This window comes from Mytilus galloprovincialis, chromosome 14, assembly GCF_965363235.1.
Source record: "Mytilus galloprovincialis chromosome 14, xbMytGall1.hap1.1, whole genome shotgun sequence".
Taxonomy (NCBI): Eukaryota; Metazoa; Mollusca; class Bivalvia; order Mytilida; family Mytilidae; genus Mytilus; species Mytilus galloprovincialis.
The window spans coordinates 32,496,925-32,520,504 of NC_134851.1; the positions used below are offsets into that span (position 1 = coordinate 32,496,925).

Consider the following 23,580-nt stretch of genomic DNA (forward strand, 5'->3'; position numbering starts at 1 on the left):
GAAATTTGAAAGATAAGCTATCTGATTTTTTCTTAGATGTCATGTCATTTTATTATTGTCGATCTGAATTATATCTCCATATTTATTCTAAAACTATTGTATTGCATTAATAATTCATGTATCAATAAGAATGTGTGCAGATAACTAATTATTCTTATTTTCCTCAAAATGTAAAAATATCATTTTGCCACAACATAATTATCGCTGCTGTCGTCGATGCATCATAGTAATATCAAGAATTCAAAATATAACAGAAGGAAATCAGAAAAAATATATTATGAGTTATTACAAAGAATGACCACAATGACGATTCCTTATACAATATTGACCACTGTTGGTTTAATATTTGCAGCTTTTAACATGCTGATGTATTCTGCGGCTTTCGAATTGAAACAAAACACATTTTCTGTTGAAAAAGACAAAAGGATCATATCAAATAACAATTCAAATACTGATAAGATCTTTTATAACTACAGCGCTTTACAGTGCGCAGTGGAATGCGTCAATGATGAACATTGTCTTGCAGCTAACTATGATAAATTTGCATTGACTTGCCAACTTTGTTTTAATACATCTGAGATTTTTTATTATGCTCTAGAAACAAAATCAGGATGGAATATTTTGCGAAAAGTCAGAAAAAATAGTAAGTATCTTCTATCGATGTTAGGATTGATCACTTGTTGTGTTGATAAAGAGTTTTGACTTTAATGTAATGACAAAATTCATTTACTATTCGTTTAGTGTACTATGTGAAATTTATTATCAACTGCAACTTCTTTTTTTGTTAGACTTACTTGTACATTGTATGTTTATATTTTTTTTTAAATCGGCTGATTATTTTATTAATTCACAGTTTTGGTTATGTAATCCCACTTTTTTGTCAAATCATGTCTGTTTAAGTTGCTGACTTAGTTTTTGTCAGTATAACAGATCATCTATAAACAATGTCATACAATCGAGAGATAAAGATAGATATAAGACCAAGTGGCACTTCCATAAATGCATGTACTACATGTAAGTTAGTAATATTATAGTTGTTTTCAGGTCGTCTGTTTTTTATACTCCACCTACGATAGTAGAGGGGTATTATGTTTTTCTGGTCTGTGCGTTCGTTCGTTTGTTCGTTCGTTCGTTCGTCTGTTCGTTCGTCCGTCCCGTTTTTGGTCAAGATAGTTTTTTGGTGAAGTTGAAGTACAATCAACTTGAAAGTTAGTACACATGTTCCTTATGATATGATCTTTCTAATTCTATTGCCACATAAAAGTTTTTATTTGATGGTTCATTGAACATAGAAAATGATAGTGCAAGTTTAAGGTTAAAGTTTTTGGTCAAGGTAATTTTGGATGAAGTTGAAGTCCAATCAACTTGAACCTTAGTATACATGTTCCTTATGATATGATCTGTCTAATTTTAATGCAAAATTAGAGATTTTACCCCGATGTCATGGTTCAATTAACATACAAAAGGATAGTTCGAGTAGGGCATCTGTGTACATGGACAGATTTTTGTTTTTTTTCAAATCTAATGTTTGATTGTGTAAGTTTTTATGGTTTTTCACCTTTTTGCACTAACAATTAAATTCGGTATTTTTGTTAAACATATGTTATCAATAATAGCAGACTTTATTTACATTACGAGTGTGCATTACTCTGTTTCAAAGACTCTTTTTTAAGACTGTTATCAATTTATAGTTTTAAGATACGGAGCTAAAAGCACAAAACAATATTCCATTATTCAGTGATTGAGAAAAACAGGCTATGTAAATTTTGTGGGAAACTATTCTTTCGATATTCTAATTCATTTAACTTTAGTAATTTCTTCAAATAGCAATGGCTAAATAACAAGAATTTTATACAGACAGATATTAAAAACGCAACACACATTTTTTATATTTTTTGTTCGACCAAATCATGATTGATCCATAATGTGCGTTCATGCTTGCATGCTTTTACCTATTTAGAAAATTCAATATTTGTCTTAACTGAGGTTTTTGAACATACAAAGCCAAATTTGAAATCCATAAAGGATTTTTAAAAGTTTTTGTTTTCCTCGTGAATTAATTCTTTCAATCCATATTAAAACTTATATATTTTATGAGGTGAAAAATGTATGTTTTTTTTTTGTTATGCCCTATTAGACACTAGTAGCACGATTTCAGTCTGAAACAGTCATTTTGGTCTGATCACATCTTGATTGACTGGATTTACCGCTAGAAAAAATCGTCAAGATATTTAAGATCGTTATGTCGCCGTTCAGATCGATAGCCTCATCAGGTAAATCAGTTCGTTAAGGCATGTCAAGACGGAAAAGACTGAATCGTCTAGCGGGTTGTTTAGACCCGTTAAGACCGTGTCAGACCAAAACAGACCATGGATACAAAAGAACATTCAAAATTTTCAGACCCTGTTTAGATCCGTTCAGTATACCGGTTTGATACCACGAGTTGCGCCCCTTCTACTCGATAATGCATTTTAGATTAATACATGTATATATGTATTTTAATATTAGAATTTGAAGTATATTTTGATTAATTAAAAAAAAAAAGATTAAATCTTGTGTTGATTCTTTATTTCTGTTCTAGTTTTGTTGAGGAACTAATAAATTATTCGTCTATATATGTTGTTTATTTTTTAATAAATGTTAGTTTATATAAATATATATTGATAATTAAATGCAAGGACGTATGTTAACTGTATACACACCAGAATGTATGCTATAAATTTAACCTTGAAATGTTGTGAACACCGGTGAAAATGTTTTTTGTATTTGAAGATTAGTAACGGAAAATCCTAAACGTAACCTAAAAAAGTTAAGGAGATGTTGTATGATTGCCAATGAGACAATCCACAGAAATGCAGCAGAGGCAAATTAACACAGTCATGAATATTTTTGTTTTATGCAAGACAGTTTCTTTAATTCGTTTTCTGTTGATATATGTCCTAGTTTACCGTTGAAACTGTTGCCTTTTTTGTATGTTTATTTTTTTCGTGCGAGTTACTCTATTAAAGTTGGAACAAAAATTTTCCTGACATCCGGAAATTCGAAAAAAAGACTTCCCGGATCCCGAAACCTGATCATATACTGCATTCAGTCTCTGTCGGGGCGGTGTTAAAGTATCACCGTATAAAATTGTTCATTCAAACAATATCTCCTTATAATATTTATTTTCTTATCCATATAATATGTATATAGTACTTTGTCTATACTTTGTATATATATATGGCGTTAATTTAAAATAAAATCTGTTTTATTAGTTAAAATGGTCGAGTTCAATGGCACGTGCTAGTAATCAACCGGGTCAACAGGTAACAAAATCAATGATCCATAACGTAAGAAAGTACATGCCTATTATATTTTACAATTACTCTCACCATCATTCTTGATGAAAAGGTCTAAACGTTAATAAAGAATGAATGAATTTGTGTATACACGTATTGGTGATGTCTGACCTTCAGTTTTTAATATAAATTAATGCTTATGTTTTTTTTATATTGAGCAAAATAACGAATGTGAATCTATTATACGTTAAAGGTTCTTATAATATCATATATGTCTAAACACTATACCAAAAGACCATGCAAAATATTTGAGCGCCGCATGGAAAACCCTTAAAAAACATGTACTGTTAGGAAGTTTGTTTAGTATTCAAAAGAAACGTTTCGCTTCTCTACTTATATAGTTTAGAGAGTATTCCTTTAAATTGTGTCAGTTATATAAAGTAGTGTGTATTTGTATTCTATTTATTTATCTAACTGTATCATTATAATATACATTTTGTATTTCACAACTATATATACTATAAGTTGTAGTGTGATTGATTGTTGTTTAAAGTCCAGTGGCAAATACTTCATGCATGTTCAGGACCAGCTGTAAGTTTATGACATGTATGGAACTCACCGGTGTAGTTTTCACGTGTTATAATAGATAAAAGAATAATTAATTTTTAAGATATCGAAACATAAAGGAGGCAAGGCGCATGGATTACCCGCACTTATCAGTTCTTTTCTTTGTTTTGTCTTGAAAAATAATGGGTTTTTTTTCGATTTTTTTTATATGTTTATATAATTTACGATAACTGTGGTGTATACGTGCTGTCAGACGAAAGATACATATGTGCCCTCTAAATATCTTTTTTACTATGGATTGTTTGCTTTCGTATTGACGTTTAACACACAACTTTAATTACTGACTGTGATGTATGTAGAAATGCAAACGTACTGGAGAATGAAGGATGCACATCCAAGCTTTGAATTAAAATGGTCATTAAAATTGCCACACAAATAAAAGAACAAGTGTAAGTGTTGGAATGACCTATACAATATATCACCATGTGCATTGTCGGAGAATTTAATTTTGATTTTACTTTGGTAACTGGACAAAATTGAAGAGAGGCAGTCCAATATTTTCTCCTTTTTGTTACGAGTACAAATACACTGATCTTAGTTATTTCGTAAAGCATTAAATAATAAAATCGCGCGTGATTATCTAACAAATACTCACAGTGCAGTGTAGTTCTGCTTTCGAGACAAATTATATCAAATTATAGAGCAGTCTAACGGCTCCAACTCAAAATTTGAACCCTGCTATGTTGGGGGTCGGGTCTACCATTTAGTTTGAAAGCTCCAATCATACAAGCTGTTTCACCCTTTTTATTGTGATAATTGGGAATTTGCATTAAGGTCTTCGTCACGTGCCGAGTGGCACACGCTGATTAAAAAGTCATTTAACTTCACAATTACTATATCTATTGATACCATAGATATGAGTTATATACTAATAATTATATTTTCTTATATCCATGTTCTCTGGGGACTTAAAACGTCGTTTTTGTGAGAGTCATTGGTGCTGAAACTTTCTTCTTAGTGCACTAAGAAATCCGTTGCGGTATATACACAACGGACTCGTTCAACTTGGTCTTAATCACTACTTTATACCTTAGATTTTATCACCTTAATTTTCACATGTATAATGCTACTTATTATTTGATGCATGACATATAAAGGAAGAAATTTGAAAGATTAAAGCCTGCATTATACATGTTATACACTAACAACTACCGAAGGCTGATAAGTATGTCATCGAATCATTTGTCACTCATACACAAAATATTCACACTGTCGTTTGCTAAGTATGGACAATGATATATAGAAGCGACGTAATCGTAAAGATAGATATAAGAACCTAGGTGGATTTAGGGGGCCCGGGCCTCCCTTTTTGGGAAAAAATTTGGTTGTTTATATAGGGAATCACTGAAGCGTGACTGGAGCGAACCCCCTCTTAGGTCAGTCCGTCGGCCCCCACTTATGAAAATTTCTGGATCCGCCACTGAAGAAGATGTGCATTATGGTATGAGTGCCAATGAGTCAAAGATATTATTAAGTTGTACAATAATTGGCTGATTGGCAATAAAATAGTTCCATGTTTATCAAAGGTTTTGGATGTCTTCGATTTCACCGTTCCTGGTGTAAAACAGTCCCTGATTATACCGAACGTTGACTTATTATACGAACTAACCACTATCACACAATTCTCACAAGCATGGCCCGTGTTATTACTTATAATGTCATACAGCCCGTTTGGATTATCTACAATTATGTATCATGTATTCGTTATTTTTTTTTATCTAGTATTTAGTATAATTCAAAATAAATCAACCTCACAACACACGTGTGAATAAATATAAAAGGTAAATCTGGTAACACTAAATCTAACTATTTATATATATGTATATATATATATATATATGCAGATTTAATGGTTATACAAAATGCATTCATGTTCACGTAATAAACGAATTTGGTAATTGTCAGTGTTTGTCGGGAATACACATACTTGTCATAGTTATCCCTACATTTGAATTTTTCCCCGAGGGCTAATCATAACCTATGCAATACGGCATGGAGAGATTACTAGAACAGTTTGAAAGGGTTTAAGCTATTATTTCGTACCCAACTGTATTTAGATTTTAATTTATTTACTTATTTACTTATTTATCAATTTTTTATTCATTTATTTATTCAAATTTTTCTCTTTCAGTAAACTTTTATTAATATTTTTTTCATTCCAAATTATGTTAATTACCACATGGTAAAAAAATAAATTATTTAATGCCCAATAATACGCAAGCCAGGGCCGACCGTGCAAGGGCTGTATCTGTATAGCCAGTCAAGGTCGTTAGAAACTTCAATTTGTTCAACTGTATTTGACACAAAATCAGTTGTATTGTACTCATTCTTCACTCAAAAAAATAGAAATAGAAAACGAAGTCGACCTATGCATAAATAAAACTTATTTTCAAAGAAGATTGTTCACATGCTTGATCATGATCAAGTGTTTATTTTATCTTGAATTAAATCAAAATACCCAAATAAAGTTTTTATGTCGTAGGGTTACGTATTTTCTCACATATTTGACAAATATATTTGAAATTTTTACTGGAAAATCGTCGTTTTTAGCGTCGTAAGAATATATATGCAGCAACGGATGTAGACATTATTTCTCGCTGCATTGAAGACCTTTTGGTGACCTTCTGCTGTTGTCTTCTCTATGGTGGGGTTGTTGTCTCTTTGACACATTCCCCATTCCCATTCTCAATTTTATTATAATGACTTTTGTGTGTATGAACAACATTTTTTGAAAATTGTCATATATTTCAATGATTTCTAACGAACTATTAACAAAACGTTTGCCTTGTATTTTTATAATCAAATACTTTTATTGTCATATAAATAAAAAAAATCTAATCTCTGACAAACATAACATATATACAAAAATTTACAGTACAATATTAAATTACAGATGCAGCAGTTCAAATTATTGTTTTGGGTCTCCCGTCCTCAGTTCTAATGACTCTTGTTAAGGAAGCTGTATTTTTAATTTGACTGTGAGATGTGGGGTTTAGTATAAATATTGTAAGTTTAAGCATGTCATTTTTAACAGTGCTTTTCCTATCCGAATTGATTTTCGTTGAGTCAAAATATTTTTTTTTCTATAAAAGTTATATTTAGAGCATTTGAGAAAGAAGTGTTTTTCGTCCTCAATCTCATTACAGAATTTGCAATATCTCTGATATCTATGAATCTTAAGATGTCTGACCTTTTCTATTAAAAGAGTGTGTTCGCTAATGATGAATTTTGTTAATAGTTTTCTGGAGGCAGAATGGTTATGTTTTAGGTAATTATTGTTTCAAGTTAATCTTAATATTTTTATATAGCACTACAAACCATTAAAGTCTGAAATGGCCTATATCTGTACTCGACTGTACTGATTTTTACTCGACCAGTCTGAATTGGTCTGACTTTTACTTGACATTACTCGACCCCAGTCTGAACCATACTTGACTGTACTGAATCGTACTTGACCCTTATCTTTGCCGTTGAAAATAGTCTGAACTATTACTCGACCAGTCTGAAACAGTCTTAACCCATTCTCGACATGTACTTGACCTATTTTTTCAGTCTAAACCGTACTTAACCAAAGGTCTGAACAATACTCGACCAGTCTGAACCATACTAGACCAAAAAACTGTTAAAATAAATTTCTGTTTAACTTATATATATATATAACAACAGCCAACAAAATTTATAAAAAAATTAACCTTATAAAAGAAATATATCTCTGATTATATTTAGGATAAAAAAAAAAAATATATTTTATATAGCTAATATAAAAAAAGGGATAAAATTAAATAAACAAATAAAAGTGTTTTTCTGATTAGTGGTGAAATATAAAGTATAACCTCTGCTTGGGGGCAAACTCATAAATAAGATCACACTTTGCCAGAGGTATTAAATTCTAAATAACATTGATTCAAAATTGCAACATCCTGTTTAAATTAAATAACAAAGCCTTTTGAATATACATGTATGTACTAGATAAGTAATACACGAATTTAAGAAAATAGGGTTTTCTTTTTACCTGTAAAACACACATGTACTGAGGTAATAAGAACATATTAAAGTGCTTTATGTATGCCATGTTAATTTGACAAAAAAAAATACTTGAATTAATTGAAATATTTTTTTACTGTTACTTTGGAATACATTTCCTGTTTAAAAGATTATCAAGGATTGCTATGGAAATTCTATTATCATGATTATATTAAATTCTTGGTTTAATAAAACAAAACAATTAAGCTCTCATTTTTAAAAAAAAATATTAAGTTGTTTTATATACTATTTTATATATATCTTAATAAAAACATTCACTGCATTATTACCTGAACTCAACTGACACCATATATCTATACTAGGCTTAAGTTAATGGTGAAAATAGTCCAGTTACCATAAAATACTTCCGAAATATTTATAAAATTTTGAATAATATTGAAAATATACACATACATATACATCATTATGTAAGTGTTGATTAATATTGAGTTGAAGTTATATTATGATTGATTATTGTGAAATTTTAATTTCAATACTGTATTGAATACATTTTTAATTTCAAGTTGCTGTTCAAATTTCATTTTTATTTATTTAAATTGATAAAATTCAGTTGATAGATAAATCATAACCTTTCAGTCAGTTTAATTGAAGTCTGGAGCAGTTAACTGCTAGTAGTCTGTTGTTATTTATGTATTATTGTCATTTTGTTTATTTTCTTTGGTTACATCTTCTGACATCAGACTCGGACTTCTCTTGAACTGAATTTTAATGTGCGTATTGTTATGCGTTTACTTTTCTGCATTGGCTAGAGGTATAGGGGGAGGGTTGAGATCTCACAAACTTTAACCCCGCCGCATTTTTGCGCCTGTCCCAAGTCAGGAGCCTCTTACCTTTGTTAGTCTTGTATTATTTTAATTTTAGTTTCTTGTGTACAATTTGGAAATTAGTATGGCGTTCATTATCACTGAACTAGTATATATTTGTTTAGGGGCCAGCTGAACGACGCCTCCGGGTGCGGGAATTTTTCGCTACATTGAAGACCTGTTTGTGACCTTCTGCTGTTGTTTTTTTGTTTATGGTCGGGTTGTTGTCTCTTTGGCACATTCCCCATTTCCATTCTCAATTTTAAAGAATAGGTCTAGGTTGGTTAAGACTTGGTCGAGTATGGTTCAGACTAGGTCGAGTATGGATCAGACTAGGTCGAGTACGGTTCAGACTAGGTCGAGTACGGTTCAGACTAGGTCGAGTACGGTTCAGACTAGGTCGAGTACGGTTCAGACTCGTATAAAATGGTTAAGTACACCTTCAGACTGTTAAGTATGGTTCAGACTACAGTCGAGTACTATCAAGTAAATCTCAGACGAATTCAGACTGGTCGAGTAAAAATCAGTACAGTCGAGTACAGATATAGGCCATTTCAGACTTTTAATGGTTTGTAGTGTAGGAGAATTTTATTACTTTCATTTAAGTCCTTTATCTTTTTTTGCCAATATATTATTTAAATTAGATTTTATTTGCTTTATAGACATCGAATAGAATTCAGGGCATAACATTACGGAATATGATCTTCAAATATACAATTTATTACCAACAACATGTAACAAATACATTGGTTTTTTATATATATGTATATATAAAAGTATTTTTTTGATCATCAGTGCAAGCAGTAGCGTTTGTTTGATTTTAAAACACGAATCGATCTATACTATTTAAAATTACAATACGCAAGCTGAAACCGTACCAAGTGATTATTATTTTTGCACACGACATCAAGGCTGTCGTCCCACCTCTAACAGTAGATGGTTCTCTTGGTGAGGATATTGTGCATTCAACCGTGGATATGATAAAATATCTGTAATAAACAAAATTGTAATGTTTTGATTGTGTAATGTCTTAATTTTTAAGTTTACGCGGGTTCGGTATTAAGCGGGACAATTGGTATGAACACATTTCGATATACGAGTAAATCATATTAAAAGAAGCTTTCAAACGCAGTTATTTTCGAAGATATTTAAAGATACAAATAAAAAAATCCTTTTTATGTTTTTGAATTAGGCTTTTAATTTCTATTCCTAATTATACATCATTGTAGAAAAAATGTATTTTATACATTTAAAGTACATGTAATTCTTTATGCTAGCTAGTCCATGAATAAAATTGCATAAATCACAAAAACACACTCGGGAAAAGCAAGAAAGTTTACCAAAAAAGTAGTGGGAACTTTACTGATTTTTTTTATCATATATATTTCTGATAGTTTTCCCGACCTATTCACCTATTTTCAAACTTGAAAAGGGACCTCTTTCAGCGGCACGAGCCTGGAACATGTACACATGACAGTTGTAAGTAATAGCTACATGTATATAAATATACAAGAGAAGATGTGGTATGATTGCGAATGAGACAACTGTCCACAAGAGACCAAAATTACACAGACATTAACAACTATATGTCACCGTACGGCCGTCAACAATGAGCAAAGCACATACCGCATAGTCAGCTATAAAATGCATTTCAAAGATACTATAATTAGAATAAAAGTTTAACGTACTTACAAAATATGTCATCTTATAGAATGTGATTTTACAAATATATTATTTTCAAATTCGCAATCCAAGTCAACCTAAAATCGGTTACACACATTTTTCATGCTATAAATCCATTCAAACAATATCATTTTAAACACACACTAGCTTGCCTTTTCATTAATTTGAATAATACAAATTCAGCTAAATTTTGTTTATTCCCACCAACAGAGAATTCTCACACTCATCCCAGACGTTAATAATATTCATGCACTTCAATTTTGATAAACAATGTATTGATACGGATGACAACGCTTTAAAATACGGTTACATTAGGGTTTAAAAAAATGTGAACTTGTTTTTAATTGAATTCAAAGATAGATTAAACGGTAGCTTTAGGCAGCAACCATTTGATTTTCTGGGGGTGGAAGGGGTGGGCTATGTTTTTTTTTCACCCTAAGCTGACACTATATGTAATGTTAATATTGAAAGAAAAAAAATTTGTCGCCAAAAAAATGTTTGTCTGGAAAAAAAATCCATAGCCCATAGAAAATCAAATGGTTGCTGCCTTAATAGTGAAATGAACTAATTTTTTGAAGACTCGCCTAAATGTATGTTGCATAGATGTATTTGACCCCAACAATTTTATTTAGATCGTGCTGTAAATTATATTTATAAAACCATTTATTTGTAAATACCGCATAAATCAGTCTGTTCACTGTTTGAATATAGAAACTTGTCGATTTTATAATTTTGAGAGATATCCGAGATTTTGTAATATGGTGTGATAAACAAGTAATTGAAGATGAATATCATTTTATTTTAGAATGTGAAAAGTATAATGAACTTCGAAAGAAATATATCAAACCATATTGTTGGAGAAAACCGTCGAATCTTAAACTTTTTAGACGATCAATGCATTTGAATGGGGGCATATATATACAGTTGGAACTCGCCCCTTTTTTGTGCTCGGTTGGGACCCCCTTTTTAAAGTGGTTGGGTTCTCACCAGTGTCTGTTCATAATGTAAAGGAACTTACCAATTAAAGGGAAGTTTTTATTTCTGACTGAGAAGGCACGAAATTAAATTCATTCATTAATGCTAAAAATCCATTTGATCCTATTCTGCTGTACTGTTATAATGGTATACTTACTTATAAGATTATTTGACTAATTGTTTAAATGTAAATATATTTCACTGATGTAATTGAATATTTGTAATAATTATTTTCTGTAAGTTGTATTGCTTACGAATAAAAGATTATATTATTAATAAAATAAATATCATAACTTTCCTTTTTTGATTGGATGACCATGCAGTGGTGTTGCAACGCCAAAGAACTGGTAATAGAAAGCTATTTTGATTTGATACATATGACAATGAATCTTAACAAAAAGTTCTATAAATTCAATTGTGAAGAAAATCACAATACCGTGCATTAACTCAACAACCGTCCATCGACAAATATTACTCGATATTCATTGAAATGATAACAAGTAAACAGTTATTGTAAAAGCAGAGCAGTCTTAAATTCTAATAGTTTTGTCAAAAATGATTCAAAGTTTTACCGATGCAACGATATTTTATATATTTTGAGTTGAAATGGCCTAGCGGTAGTCTGATCACTTCGAATGCAACACGCTTAATCTTTGCTGAGCATTCGTAAAGTTTTTAAACTAAAATAAGATCTTTATTATTAGCTATCAAAACATATGTTATATGTAAGCTATCTATTATAAATCTACGAGGAGTTTCAAGAAAAATGGTGGTGGGGGAGGGGGGGCATTGAAGTCTAACTTTATATATATAAAAAAAATAAAAAAAGATCGAGATGTTGTATTGATTGCCAATGAGACAACTCTCCAAAAGCATGAAAAGAGATTAACTTCATAAAGTTATAACAACTAACCCCTTTCAAGACAGACTTTGTCATTTCTGTTGCTCAAGAGATACCTGTGACGAATATCATTATATCATGACATATTAAGTGTTGGATGTAGCTACAGATAGACAGACGTTTTATACTGGAATATTGCTGCAAATTTTATATCAAAGGAATCGCTTTCACATTCTATACTATTCTGTACTATATTAATACACACTTAATCATGTTTTTTAAAGTTCAAACTCTGAATTGAGACAGCACTATCGGTCATCTTACATAAAAATAATCTAAATTTCTACAAATGTTACAGGTAAATCGGTCCTGCAAGCTACATGCAAGTTAAATCAAGTTGTTTTTTCAACCAATGTGCATGGTATTAATAATTGTAAATATATATTTTCTCTGTTACTATGAAATGTAGTTCTAAGGTAATAAAGTTCATTCGTTCAATAAAGTATTCTTTTTCAGATACTGATCTGTCTTATTAAGGTTAAATTCTAAATATTCTAAATTCTAATTCTAAACACAAGGACACCAGCCAGAGAGCTTCCGAAAAGGGGAAATCCCACCTATGTTTACCTAACCAAATCACTCATTTCTGCTCAAAATATCAAAAAGAAATTTTACAGAAATTCTCTTAGATGACCTTACATTCACATTATAGCAAAAAAAAAAAAAAAAAATGGGGAAAAATTCAAAGGAAAGGCAAAAAAAAAATAGTTAAGAAAAAATATATTGAAATTAAAGGTAACTATATTTGTGAACGAAAATTGACAACGAAAATTGAAGGGGGATAATTGTGTTCCCGGACCAGTACTAACAACACAATTCATTAACAAAAATAAGATAATGCGATCAATTTTGTCGATTCAGGGACTTTCCTGCTTGGTTGGATAATAAACGGCTCAATAATTGGTGTCATTTTTTCATAAGAATTAACAAATCTATCTAAGTTCGATTTCAAATTCTACCAAAATTTAACTCTTAGATAAGCAGCGTGTAACGAATATATATCCATCCATCCCATCGTGTGCAAATACGATGAATATGAAGGATCCTGAGTGCACATTGTATGTCCTGAGTGCACTCAGGAGGTCATTAGCGGTATTCAGACGTACCCCAAATAAAAGATTGGATTTTTTTTCAAACTTAGCGCACATGCAATGCACCACCTCTTCGGAGTCCTCCAAAAAGGTAAAATTCACCTGTATTGTATGTCTGGTGTATGAAATTCATTGTGTATATTACACGTTCCATCTACAATATACGGAAATGACACGGCCGGGTATTGTAAAGCTATTGAGGGACTTTTAATGTCAAATTCATATCCCTGGGCGAAGAAATTACCGGTTTGTGAAAACACTGTGTGAACGGCTTATACTCATTTCGCCTTAGCTGTCAAAATATATATATAAAATTAATCCCAGTTTGCCTTAGTACAAATTTTCAGGTACACAAGAATTAACTAAGGCGAAATGGGAGCTTCTGTAAACAATGTAATTAAGTTAAGTTTTGTTAGTATTGCAATTAGTTGATATTTGTTATTTTGACCCATTTTGATGTCAAATTCTACCATGAAATACTTTTTAAAGGAAAGATATATTTTGGGGTCGCACTTTTTATAGTTACTCTTTTTTTTCTGAAAGTGTTTTTTTTTTTACTCATGTGTTATATTTTGTAAATAAAGTCTTATTAGAGATTCATATTTTAATGAATAAATAAAGACAAATATCATACAAGTACAAGGCACTGATATACACATATGAATGTTCAATGTTCATTTAGTTTCCAAGTTAGAGGATAGATGCTGCATCACCATACTGAATATTATTAGTTACATAGTGTGCTAGTGACCTAATACGGTATATATGGGGTCAGTAAATTCCACATGGGGTGCCAGCCCTCTAAATGCTTACTTGTCCTTCTGTCTGGTGGTGGTTCCAAGTTGGTTGTGGGTATCTGCCATCTCTTCATATCACAATTATACGTTAACTTGGTGCAGGTATTAGTTTGTGGTGCGTTGGTTAAGTATTTGGTAAACGTGATTGCAGTTTTGTCTGATAGAGTACTAATCTCCTGCTTTCGAATACCATGACTTATAATAGTGTGTTACCTTGGTTTTGGTCTTTCACGCTGTCAGAATGAAAGGTTGAGCAATTTTTGTAGGTAATAAATGAAAAAAGAGAAGTCAAATTTTTTAAGAGAACAGAAAATGAGCTTTACAAACGTGTTTCTTACGATAAAAAAATGTAGATTATTTAGATCATTCGAACTTGTGTAAATAATGAATATTTAGTTGTTAAGACTCATTCATATAATTGTTTTTTATTTATTTTATTTACAAATTTTATACAAACTTATGACGATTCAGACCTTGACCTTTTGTGTAGACACCTGTTTCTTGTTGAAGACTAAACATGCGCTCTTGATTCATTTATGATTTTTTGTCGTTTGGTTGCTGTCAAATTGAAATATATCCCACATCTCCTATAGTATGTGTTCCGTTTGATTAAAAAAGGTATAATAAAGAGATAGATTATTTAAATTCCAACGATCACAAATCTAATCTAAATCCGATTTCAATTATTTCGTAACATACGTTTTTGACAGAAATGACCTTTATCTGATTATCATAATATTCCCAGTTTAAGGAAAAGAAAAGACATTTTTTCTATATATTTTTTTACAAAGTTGCTAATGTTTTAATTATATCGTAATTTGCTAGGTCAGTGTCGGATTCCGGGCGACATAGCGTACACTTTCCTTTTAATTTTTAGCGTTATTAATATCGTAATTTTTGTATCCTTGCTATCCTTGCTAAATCTTTTACTGTATATCACAGCTAGTGAATAAGTCTAAATGTCCGTACAGTGTATAGTAAGATCTCTTTTCCACACATGGACATTTCATTAGTATAGAAAGTTCGCTATAGTGTTCCATCATGGTCTTAGTGCAGTTTCGAGAGCTTATAGTGCACCGAGGCGGTCTAGGTTATTTTTAGACGCACCGTAAAGTCACTGACACACCATTGCAACAACGTCCTTTTTTTGATAAATTTGTTAAAATGCTGGGACCATGATACTAATAGTATAATATTTCCCTTTTAAATAGTAATGGTTATGAATGATAATATTTTATATGTATGCTGTCTTAGTTTTTAAATAGTTATTTGGTTAATATTGTGTCTCGTAAGTCATTTTTGGACAGGATATTTTTGTTTTATAGTGTATGTATATTCTGCACGAATAATTTTTATCGCTATCATTATAAAAAACTAGACTATGTGAACCGTATGAGATCGCACACAAGACAGCTGATTGGAAAAATGGGATGAATTGTTACGCCTACATAAAACTGATATCCAATCGAATGCCAGCAGACACCTGTCAGTAAAAACCAATTGCAAGCGTGGATGGTTAGAGATTTATTTGTGTATTCGATATTTGAAAAATAAGTTACATAGTCGCTATTCGTTTTCCCTTTTTCTCAGCCGGATTTCAATAACTGTTTTTACACTTTCTTATTTAACAGAAAGGTATTTAAATAGAAGCGCACCACATGTAACAGAGATTTACAAGCATTTAATATAGCGACTTGTGTTTTCCGGAACGTCCTATTTTCAATAATTCACAGACTTTTGCAATAATATTAAACCTTTATTTTTTAACGAATGCTTCTAAATCTGGTATGTAAGAAAGTTATCAATGGCTTTTGGATTATAGACACAATAAAAACAAATATGGAAAATCAAACGCACAAGTCTGGCAAAAATGAACGGACAATGAATGCTATGACAATAAACAGAAAACGACAAAAGACATACATAGTACTGTTATAGTTTTTCCTTGTCTCAAGTTTACAATAACTTAAATGAAATTTATATAGAAAACATGAAAAGTTAAATGATAATGCATATTATTTACAATATTGAAAAAAAGTAACATCAACGATTTAATTAAACATATTTAGATTACGTTTTCAAGTGTTAATCCCGACATCCGTAATTTTTCAGGGTATGAAAATTATCTGTAACGTCAAGTTGACAAATTTTTCACCACGGCACTAGTCTATAATTGCATAAATATTTATATACAATCACTTGTAAACCATTTTAAAATATAAAGTTTTTGATGTTTATATTCAATGAAGAAATATTATTTCGGCAATCGGTTGATTTTAAACTCAATTCGCCGCGGTTTGCGCAGCAGTATGACTTTGAACCACTTATGTTTTTTTTTAATATAAAAATAATTAAATAGGAAGAGGTATGAATTAGAGTTGATTATTTTCTTTAGTTAATTAAGTGGACATGGTAGACTTTCAGTTAACATAAACCGTATTCTTTTTAATTTTAATTTTATTCTTAAAAGGGGAGCAACCCCTGATAAACACTGGGAAAGTTTTACCCGTTTTGTGTCCAAATTAATAAAATCGGAACACGACTGAACACGGTCTGACAGCCTCTTAACGTAATTTTGTATCCATGGTCTGTTTTGGTCTGATACCGTCGTAACGGATCTTAACAGCTCGCTAGAAGATCCAGTCTGGTTAATCTTGACATGCCTTAACGGTCTGATTTACCTGATGAGACTATCGATCGTAACGGAGTCTAAACGGTCTAAAAAGTCTCGACGTTTTTCTCTAGCGGTAAATCCAGTCAACTAAGATATGATCAGACCAAAATGACCGTTTCAGACTAAAATCGTGCTACTAGTGAGATCGCCGATTGCGTTTTCATTTGTCTTCTTATCAATTCAACAGTTTTGTATTTCATCAATTTTATAACAAGCTTACAAGGCGTATGGTTTAGTATGCAATACATTCATTTTGTCTACGTTAGGCAGTGCATAACACATATCTTTGGTGGAAATAAACCCCAGGTTATTAAACATGGAATAATAACAAGGAATATAAGCACAATCATGGTTATGTATTTTTATACTTGTCAATGTCAATGATAGACCTTGTGTCGATTCTCTCCTTAGTCACAGTAAAAGTCGAGTGAAATGTACTTGATATTCCCTCGATATACAGCAATGAAGAACAATTTAGAGCACATCTTATATTTCTACATAAGATTTGATACAATATGAAATTTTATGTTTCTTTTTCGATGATATAACTTTCGAATTAGGACATCTATATTCTTGTCTTTGTACCTATGTGCTAATTTTACTTGCTATGAGTAAACTGTCGACCAATTATGCATTAGATTATAATTATGTAATGCAACAAAAAACCAGTTAAACAATTGACAAAAAGTTAGACATAACTTACACAGATACACCCATCACCTGCTTATTGATAATTTCCATTTATAAAGTCATTACCTATCTTATCTATCTAGATAAAATTACATAAATAATAAAAAAATCACAAGAAGCACTAGTCTTTCAAACGCAGAACACATTGATAAGCTACTGACCCTCTGTAACTGATACACACAAATATATACTTTATTACCTTATCGGTTTTCCAATCTCCATACATGATACCCATATAAAAATGATAAATAAGATTGTAGATCGGCTTACGTATAGAATGATTAGAAATAATATTTTCATTTCATGCATATTATATTATCGATTGTGAAATCTCTAAAACTATTCTACATAAAAATATAATTTACGAAGTTGTAGATCATCTTACATAGACATAATGTTTCCATTTCAGACATCAAGGAGTTAAAGGCACCAATAGGAGGTAACATAAATAATGTTATTACATTGATACCAGTGGATTATTGGATTTATCCAATCGAGATAGTTAAATTATCAATTTTAAAGTCCGAGCCTCGGCGAGGACTTTAAAAATTTATAATTTAATTATCGAGATTGGATAAATCCGATAATCCACGTGTAACTATGTAAGAATCTGTTTCTCTAATGATTAAACAATATATTTTCTCTTTTTTTTGTTAATCGAAAATCCCCTTCAAGCCTTTCGCAATCCACGAAGTTGTCAATTTCATTAACACCTGTTAGCTTATTTTGATTCATCCAGTTAGCTAAAGAGGTTATGACCCTTACAATCATCCAATGATCGTTTGAGATCACCCACAACCACACGTTGATTATTTTTTTTTAAACAATTGGTTCGGAAAGGTATAAATTTCCATAAAATTAGAGAAATATAGATTCCACCACTGCATCGAGTGTGATACGATATTTATCCATTCGAGACAGTTAAATTTTCAAATTTAAAGGAAATTCAGAGGAAAATCAGAAAAGTCGACGTCATAATCGGATTTTAACTAATGAAGAACTGAGATCAAACAAACCACACGTTGATTAAATTTTTTTATATAATGGGTGCAGAAAGGGATAAATTTACGAAGAAATAGAGAAATAATGTTATTACATTGGTTGCAATGATTTATATTTATTTCCCAGTAAAATAAAAACCGATAATTAAAAATGTGAAAAAAACGTGGTTATTTTGTCTATCCTCTGACGCCATACACATATGATACAACAGTATGCGTTATCATGACGTTGTATCAAAGCAAACATGATTTTGATTACAAAAAAGAAGAAAAATAATGACTGTTGATTTTAAAACTTGATAGGTTAAATAGATTACAGTTTGTTTCAGATTTATGAGATTGACTGCCCCTTTGGTATCTTTCGTCCCTCTTTTACATGTAGTCAAAGATATGAAGAAAAATGATGGATGCTTTTTTCTAGCTATCAAAGTTTAATTCCCCATTTTCTTCATACTAAAATGCCTGTACCTACACGTAGTCAGGAATATACCAGTTGTTTTCTATTCGTTTGATGTATTTGAGCTTTTGATTTTTTCCATTTGATTAGGAACTTTCCGTTTTGAATTTTCCACGGGGTTAAGTATTTTTGTGATATTTATTTTTTTATATTTGTATTTTGATAGTGTTGTCTGATTCCTGGTGCAATTTTACAAGAAAGATTAATTATATTTAAGGATGTTCGCTTCTCGATTTAGGAATAACACAATTTTAAAGTCTGTTATAAATGGATATTATGCAGTTAGATATAAATTGGAAAGAAGAAACAATTACAGGCCTGCGTTCTTGTTTTCTATATACAAATGTATAATAAACTGAAAATTTGCAGAGAATTGAAAATTACAATCATGAATATAGGCACAAACAAGTTGTTCCACTTTGCAAATTGTAGATTCATATATGGATGAATTGAGTTGCTACAAATTCAAAACATGATGAGTTGAAAGGATATAAAAGAATTTATAAACACATTTTAATAAAACTAGGTTAATTTTTTCATTTTCTTATTAAGAAAATTCCTGTACCAAGTTCAGAATTTGACAGTTGTCAAATCACCGACTTTCCGTTTTTTTTTTTTTTACTTTTTACAAAATATATTGAAGCAACTAAAGTCTATTAAAATTTAGAAACAAAGAGATTAATTTTGCGGTAAGATTTATTTCTGCTCACATATTGTAAAAATAAGTAAAAGTATTGCTTGTTTGAATGGTAAATGCATTCAATGAATGTTTCTCTTATTTTGCTTAGTGGACTGCTATCTCGAAGAAAGCTGGAACTATGATGGACATGTTAATTATACTCACAGTGGACGAACCTGCCAAATGTGGAATATCCAATCACCACACCCACATCCATTTACTTCGGAAAATATGTCGGACTTCAATTCGAACTATTGTAGAGATCCCGGACATATATATACTCCATGGTGTTATACAACTGATCCACTTTTTGGTTGGGAATTTTGTCCAGTCAGAAAATGTAAGTTTTATAAGATAAGTGACAGATTTATCATTCCATAAATATTCTGTGCTGATAAAAGTGTTTACACAATAAAACATTGGTTCACCAATAAGATTTGTACGTGACTCAACTTACGAGTGACTTGTTGTCTCGGTCGGTTTAAGATCTTTATCTATCGGTATAGTCTGTTATCTGTAACTTTACAATTTTTTTCCTTTTCCCGAATGTATCCTATTCCCGATTTTGTTCTTTTGCAGATTGTGTCCTTCTCCCAATTGTGTCTTATTCCTGATTGCGATATGTTTTATATGGACTGACGTTGCAGGTGTCACAATTGTTGCCTATTCCCGAATATGTCTTATTTCCGATTGTGTTTTATTCCCGATTGTGTCCTTCTCCCAATTGTGTCGTGTTCCTGATTGTGATATTTTTTATCTGGACTGACATTGCAGGTGTCACAATTGTTGCTTATTCCCGAATGTGTCTTATTCCCGATTGTGTTCTATTAAAGATTGTGTCTAATTCCTGATTGCAATATTTTTTTATAAGGAGTGACATTGCATTTGTCAAACTTATTTCCTATTCCCGATTGTGTCCTACTCCCAATTGTGACTTATCCCTGATTGCAATATGTTTTATATGGAGTGACATTGAAGATGATGTATGCATATCTAAAACACTTACTATGTTGGATCACAATGTCTGGCTCCCCGTGGAATTCATTCCATTCCATCAGTTCTAAGTTGTTATCTCGGTCGGTGTTATATCTTTGTTCATCATTAATCTATAGCTTTTTACTATATTCAAACTTCGGTAAGATATTCAACCCTTAATTAAACCTACAAACGTTCTATTGGAGCAGTCAAAATACGATGACTGTCCAATATCATATGCTATACAGTAACATACTGTATAATACTACATTATTAGCCTTTCCTACAACTAAAAAAAGGCAATGAACTATACAAACTGTCGTGACAATCGGCAAACTTCAGGTTACTCGGGTTGTCCTCGTCTAAATGGGGTACGGAATCGGTTGAGTTGTGACGAAGGCTGTCATGACAATTGGCAAACTTCGGGTGACCCCGCTTCTCTTCATCTAAATGGAGATACAAAATCGAGCGAGTTATGACGAAGGCTTGTCTAGATATATTATTCCATAATCGGAAATATTCTCGGTCCAGTTCGTATTCTATCAATGTTTTAACATTAGCCGTATTTTTTTATATTATAACCGATAACTATTGATCATCGTTTTTTTTTTGGGTGTAATGCAGGTGTCACAAGTAAAAGAAGATGATATAACCCGTCCAGAACACAAGTATTCACTTGATGTTTAGACGTACTTAATTGTTCGGGTATTTAGAGTGTTTAGGAAATTGTTGTTTATCTTTGTTATTTTTTTGGTCATTGTATCAATTGTCTTCTAGCAATTTTCCCTTCCAACAGATAAATGAATAACAATAACAATCATCTTTTTATGACATGGCTATCTTTTCTGTATTTCAGGTGACACGTGTCAACAGGTTGAAAGCATACCCGTTGGATTGACTGTCAAATATAACGTGTCATATGGACTTTTGGGAGCTTTATACAGCTGTAAATCTTTAAACACTGATGAGTCAACAGATCATTGTCCTAGCAGCATTTGCCAATCGGATGGAACCTGGTCAGATTTCAGTATGTCATGTGGTGGTATGTTTTATTTTGTTTACATATTGTATATAAAAAAGAAGAGGTATTATGATTGTCAATGAGACAACTCTCCACAAGAGACCAAAATGACACAGAGATAAAGAACTATAGGTAACCGTACGGCCTCAAACAATGGGCAAAGTCCATACCATATAGTCAGCTATAAAAGGCCCCGAAATGACAATGTAAAACAATTCAAACGAAAAAACTAACCGCCTTTTTTCAATAAAAAAAAAACGGAAAACAAATATGTAATACGTAAACAAATGACAACCACTAAATTTCAGAGGCTCCTGACTTGAGAAAGGCACATGTATACATGTACATACAAATGTAATGTGGCGGGGTTAAACATGTTAGCGGGAATGTACATGTTTTGCTATTTTGCATTAATTTAAAATCCTAAGTAAATTTGGTTTCAAATGTTTTTTTTTCTCACTATATTTGCAATATTTAAAACAAACTAGGACAAAGTCTATGTACATACAAGTATTTAGATACAATAGTTATCCATCAAAGGAACAGAAATGTTGACAACAGTTATCAGGATTATAATTCGCTACGCCTGTCAACAATGCATTAAGAGCTTCAATGTAAGATATCACATAAATATAGAATAAGAAGTATGTATATGATATGATACATACCGCATAGAAAACTAATTTCGAAAGTAGTAATTCATTATTATGTATTATTGATACAAGAAATTAGAGGTACTGAGGTATACAGTAAAAAAACTATGTACAGGAACCAAAACATAACATGCATTAATAATGTCTTATAGACGCGATAAAACCCCGTCTGTAGCTCATAACTATATCATCAATCAATAAAAACAGTACACATTAAATCCCTATTTTATTCATATATTAGTCGTCGATTTATAATCATTCTACATTTAAAATTCATAACAAATACAGTAAAAATGTATTTCAGGATTGGCACATTATATGCACTGTTACAAAATTGTCTTTTATAGTAGATGATTGTCACAGCTATGGTTCTTATAGAGGTAAAGTCAGCTGCAGTGCTCTTGGGACCACATGTAAGCGTTGGGATACAGTCAATACATGGGACCTCCCATCAGATCCAGCTGATCACGTGACTAATTACTGCAGAGATCCTAAAGGTAAAGGGAGGCCTTACTGTTATAGAGGAACAAATGATTGGGAGTGGGAGTACTGTCATGTGACCAAATGTTGAATGTGAATCCTCGAATCAAACTGTTTTACAGAATACATACAGCCATACGGTGGCGTGTAGAAAACGCAAATCATGTCACATGATGACAAACCTTTATAACGAAATTTGTTATTTTTTCATATATAAAAGGTTTATATTGAAAATAATGAAATATATGTGGGACCTTGATGAGGGGACAGAGAGGTCCTTCATTTTTGTATTCCTTCATTTCCATTTACAATTTGACTCTATCCTTTATAAAGTGTGTCCGTTCCTTCCTAATCTTTATGTTACAACATCCAATATTCTCTATTCTATTTTGTTAATAAATTTTCCTAATTCTTGTTTTGGTCTTTTTCTCCATTCATTATTTTTGGCCCTTAATCTATACTCTTAGGGAGGGATAAATCCTACTTTGTAAAGGATCACTCTGATTCAAACAAAAAATTCTCTGAAACTGATATTATCAAGATGCTTGATTTCTTGATTGACAACATATTTGTTACGTTCGGAAGACGTGTTTTTTCAACAGACGGTCGGCATTCCAATGGGAACAAACTGTGCCCCTCTACTTGCCGACTTCTTTTATTTATTATTATAAGAGCTAGAGATAAAGGATACTACAGATAGAGTTATGTCGGCCTCATATCTTGACTTACATCTAGAAATTGACAATGAGGG

At 31.5% G+C, this 23,580-nt stretch overlaps 2 long non-coding RNA genes across 2 annotated transcripts in view; both read left to right on the top strand.

Annotated features, from left to right (window-relative positions):
• The window catches only part of LOC143058946 (uncharacterized), a 38,485-nt gene extending 15,202 nt beyond the window's left edge, over window positions 1–23,283 (top strand). The window contains exons 2-3 of the long non-coding RNA XR_012973302.1: window positions 21,532–21,717; window positions 22,697–23,283. This is a non-coding gene — a long non-coding RNA (uncharacterized LOC143058946). The remainder of the gene's footprint in view (window positions 1–21,531; window positions 21,718–22,696) is intronic.
• Window positions 519–20,030, top strand: LOC143058596 (uncharacterized). The gene is made up of 3 exons (XR_012973143.1): window positions 519–643; window positions 17,973–18,002; window positions 19,810–20,030. It is a non-coding gene; the product is annotated as an uncharacterized LOC143058596 (long non-coding RNA).
• Window positions 23,284–23,580: the final 297 nt, after the last annotated feature.